Source organism: Bactrocera latifrons, unplaced genomic scaffold, assembly GCF_001853355.1.
Source record: "Bactrocera latifrons isolate USDA-ARS-PBARC rearing strain unplaced genomic scaffold, ASM185335v1 scaffold_859, whole genome shotgun sequence".
NCBI classification, from domain to species: Eukaryota; Metazoa; Arthropoda; class Insecta; order Diptera; family Tephritidae; genus Bactrocera; species Bactrocera latifrons.
Window position 1 is genome coordinate 66,589 of NW_017537555.1, and position 5,543 is coordinate 72,131.

Consider the following 5,543-nt stretch of genomic DNA (forward strand, 5'->3'; position numbering starts at 1 on the left):
TTTTTGTGGATTGGGCAGAGCACACTTAAATTCCAATCGTTGGGCATGCTTTCGTTTCCTTATCAGTTTTTCGCCGTTGTGTTTGAATAGCTAGGCCGGCAATCCATTGACCCCTGCCTCTTTGTTGTTCTTCAGACGGGTAATTGCTATTCGAACTTTTTCATGGTCGGGCAATGGAATGTCAGCTCCATCGTCATTAGGGAATCGGGTTCGCCTTCTCCTGGCGTTGTACGTTCACTGCCATTCAGCAGGCTAGAGAAGTGTTCCCTCCATAATTTAAGTATGCTCTGGGTATCGGTGACTAGATTACCTTTGGCCTTCGGCCAGCTCCGCTGCGACACGGCACTCCTCATCGTACCAGCTGTTCTTTTGCACTTTCCGAAAACCAATGGTTTCGGTTGCAGCTGTACGTAAGGAGTTAGAAATGCCGTCCCAAACATACATATATTACTAAAATATCGATTTCCAAAAGTTGTTTATGGTTTGACAGGGCTGATGCTCCAGATTAAGAATATATATAATTATTGCCGCCGCAAACTTATAGTATTCGAGATATTTGCATTGAAAGTTGAAAATTTTGCAAATTTTATATTGCAATTTCTCGATTTCAAGTGTTTATTTCTTTCATAGTATGAACTTTTTATACACTTACACATCACTACAATGTTTCTACATATTTATTTTTCGGTAATTCTTTATATATTTGCTTAAAATAAGCATTTTATTTTATACAAATTTCATTACAAGTACAATAACAAAAGTATTCGGTGTTGACAGATAATAAGTGTTGCCATAAATACACATTTATCAAATGAAGAAAATTTAATAAAAAATGTCAAAYACAGGAAACAAATACCATCTGAAATAAATTTTCCATTGTAATAAAAAAGGTTTTAGGGTTTATAAGTATATTTGATTGCATCTAATAACTTAACAAAGGGATCATAACGATTATTTGCAATATTATTCCTCCAAATATACTCAAAAATTAAATTAGAAAAATCTTCACAATTATTATAATTTAGTTTATTAAAAAACTTTTTAATTACGCACCACTGGGACTCGATGAGTTGAGGGTGGGTCGCTGTGATTAACCCGTCGGTACTCATACCCGTGACTGGACAGACAGTCGTAAGCCTTCCAACAATCAGTACATATAAGGGTATGAGCACCTCAGCAGACTAAGGTCGTCACTTTCATCCTCAACCACCCCCAAAACCCAGTGGCCCTCGATTCTCCGCCCTAAAATAAGAAAATATAGATTAATTATGTAAAAAAAAGGTTATGTTTTTATTATTACCTTTGCGGTGTTTCCTCTTTCCAAATTTGATTTCATCCATTTGAACATTTTACCTACCGGGTATAATACTACGGCTCCACGGCAATAATTAAAACCGTAGCGGTAAAGAGAATCTAAAGCATCTCTCATGCAATCAAAGCAATTTGATTACAATAGAAGGCTCCGTTCCATTTTGCATTAAAACTCAATTTCGCGATGTGATTAATACGCACATATGTAAATGCATTTGTTGACCCGAATAGAGCACTACCATTTAACAGCAATGTTATCGCTAGGATTCGTACTCAAAAAAATTACCAATTTATACCACAAGCTATCCGTATCCGGTTTCAGTTGCGTCGTTCATTAATAACGAAATAAGAACACTTCTCAGAGACGGTGTAATTAGAGAATCATGTTCTCCATATAAATCCTCATTCCATCTTGCATCCAAAAAGGATTTAAATGAAAGTGGTAATCCGAAGTTACGACTGGTAATCGATTATAGGAAAATTAACGAACAAATCGATATTCAATACCGGATACAACTACAATCTTTGCCAATTTGGGAAATTCAAATATTTTACCACCTTAGATTTAAAATTTGGTTTCCATCAGATTSTTATGTGTGAAAAATATAGAAATCTGCAGTTAGCRTTAACAGTGGAAAGTGCGCGAAGTCATCAGAAAATGTTGTCACGTTTACATCGATGACATAATTATTTATTCACCCGACGAAAACTCACATTTCGCTAGCATCATAGAACCTTAGGCAAGTTTAAAAAAGCGGGAATGAGAGTATCGACAGAGAAGTCAAAGTTTTATAACCGAAGTTGAGTTTCTGGGCCTTCTGGTTTCAGAAAAGGGTATAAGATCTTGTCCAGATAAAGTCAACGCAATTTTGAATTATAAACTTTCATCAACACTGCGCGGACTGCGATCATTTCTCGATCTAACTAGCTACTATCGTCGCTTTGTAAAAAACTATGCCGATATGGTAAAACCATTAACCAAATAACTTCGTGGCGAGAACGGGCATGTAGGTGCAAAAAAATCGAAAAATGTTGAAATTGCATTTAATGRTGAGGCACTGAATCGAGGATAATATGATACGAGACTCTTTGATTCGAGAGAGAGCTGTCAAAACTAGCATTTTTTATAACATTTATCAATGATGCCACTGTTGAAAAATATTAGACTGGGTATTTAATAAATTATACAAAACACTAAATTAAACACTTTGAAAATGCATACATATATAAGTGCTTAAATGCAAAACCATTAATTAATTTACATAAATATTTATTTTGGCAATATATGTTCGCACAGTTCAATGAAATTTTATTTCACACTAATTTTGTCAGGAAATTATAGCGGTTTACTTCTGGCGGGATTTTCTGAAATCAACTGTCAGAAATTCCCTGATATCCATCGCTGTCAAATAATCAGTAAACGCCTTTGAGAGAAAAAGAGAACCAATGCTAAAGTCTCGTATCATTTTATCCATGACTGAATGCTTTCGAAAAAGTAAAGCGAATGTTAGCTCCCGAGGACATTTTTGTTCAGTATCCAAATTACAACCAACCTTTCCATCTAATAACGGATGACTCGTCGACCCCACTACAATGATATCGAGAACTCTTTCTGCTAGAGAACAAAATTACGCGACGAATGAACCAGAGCTTTTTGCTAGAGTATGGGCTCTGAAAACGTTGCAACATTATCTTTACGGTGTAAAAAATATTAGCATTTTTAACGACCACAAAATCCTTATTTTTTCAATATCGGAAAAAATACAAAAAGTAAAGTGAAAAGACTGCGCGCATTTATAGAAGAATTTTCGCTCTCCGAAACAAACGAAACCGCTCACAGTGTAAAGTCATCTAGTCACACTATGAAAACTATAACGCAACCTGTTAATCAATTCAAATATCAACACCAACACCACACTGTTAAAATCTTCATTAAATTATAACGTATCAAATGGGCTTCATTGTGAACTTTCTTCTTTATCGGAAATACAGAATACCATATTATCTAAATTTCCAGGTGTTAAATTTTTTCACACCGAATTATTCGGTTTGATTTGACAAACAAAGATGACCAACTAGAAACAGTCACGACTGAACATAATTGACTACACCACTGTTTATCAGAAAATGCTAAAATGCTCACCAAATTTCCGGAGAATATTATTTTCCGAATTTGAAACAAATGTTACAACATCTAAACGCAAATTGTGTGATTTGGTTGGAAAATAAATACCATGCTCACCAAATTTCGGGAGAATATTATTTTCCGAATTTAAAACAAGTGTTACAACATCTAAACGCAAATTGTATGATTTGGTTGGAAAGTAAATACCAGGGAGTTAAATAATAATAATATTGTGTTTATTATTGTATCTAGTTGTGCAGTTTAATATCTCCACTCTCACGTTTGATGGCAATGCTAATACTAAAGTCAGAGAACGTATATTTGTAGCAGATAACGTTTATCATAGAGAAGGTTCACCTTTCAAATATCATAACTTTTCGAAGGGGTACTCGGCAGAGATGAGCCGGTCTCATCACAGACAAATTACACTGTGAAACATTTTTGGGATTATTGTCTGGGGGGTGAGAAATTCCAAGTCAGGGTGATGGTACTAGGTCAGTATAGTAAAATCCTCAAAGGGTTTGGCGCTTTTTTATGACCTTTTAATTTTTTTCCTTATCTTGATGTTTTTCGTTTAGTTGTAACATTTTGGCAAAAAAAAAAAAATTATAATAAAAATAACTACGTTTTTGCCACTAAGCGAAAAACATCAAGATAAGGAAAAAATTTAAAAGGTCATAAAAAAACTGACACATACGAACGCCAAACCCTTTRAGGGTTTTACTATACTGACCTAGTACCATCACGCTGACTTGGAATTTCTCACCCCTCAKATTAGCTGTTGTACTGTGTTACAAGCGCGTTTCACCACGAAAATAGCAGAATTGAGCATTTTCAGTGTTAAATGAGAAAAATAATGCTAATTCCCACAGTCACCGACTAGCTCTAGCGCCGATAAGACGTGTCTTCTGCATTTCGAGTGTTTTTTCGAGTGGTTTTTTCAACATTTTCTGTTTCTTCTTTTCGGATTTTTTATATACGTTTAATCCTTTWYTTCTTACTTTTCTCTTTCACTGTTCGCGCGCAGAATCTTATGAAAAGTGTGCATCAGTGTTTCTCGTGCATAATGGCCCCTGGGCCTCAAATTATCGAGGCGAATCGTTTCGCCGTATTCGATACAGGACCTGGTAGAAAAAAAACGTAAAACTGGTAAATGTGTTTCGGTTATGGATTTTCCAGAACTCCCAGATATAAAAGTTGACAACCCCAAATTCGTAGTGATGGAAGCTACTGACTCGGCCAAACCCCTTTCCAACTATTCCTGCTTTGGCATTTATCGTGCCATTAAGCRAATTAGTGCTTACGTTCACTCCATATCTACCCTTTGAGATGGTAAACTACTACTGCTTGTCAAGAATAACGATATTGCAAAAAAATTCCTGAAAGTAGAAGTACTGCCCAACATATGTTCAATATCAGCTACTCTACACGAGTCTCTGAACCATGTAAAAGGAACGATATATGCTCCTTTTCTAAACAACGTGTCAGAGGAGGAGATAGTAAACGAGCTCAGCTCTCAAGGCGTCGTATCAGTATTTAAATTTAGTAAGTTTGTTGAGAGAAAACCGCARCCCTCGGGGGTTTTGTACTAACATTCAACCTCTACAAATTACCAAATAAAATTGACGTTGCCTGGTGTAAACTTTTGGTACGCCAATGCGCTGCAAAAATTGCCAACCTCTTGGTCATACAGCAAAGCGCTGTAATCGTTCCCCTCTTTGTGTTACTTGTTCACTCCACACTCCCCCCACATATGCTTCAATAGCGTCCAATTCCAACAAAAATACAGAAACAACAAACACTAACGTTGACTCTTCCACCACCATAAACACTAACAACATTACTTCTCCCAGCAACACTCAAAGATCAAATTCAATAAAAATCACCAAAAATGGCACTCAATCTAAAAGCATTTCTCCTTTACAGCAAACCAATATTTCCAATTCGCTCATAGTGGAATCCACTTAAATATTAGAAAGGAATATTTCAACGACTCTAACGGACTAACGGAACTAACCTCTCTCGCCGCTCCATAAACTTTGATAGTCCACCAAGACTCTCTGCCTGTAATGATTTTACCACTAACCCCACCACTAATAATAGCCCA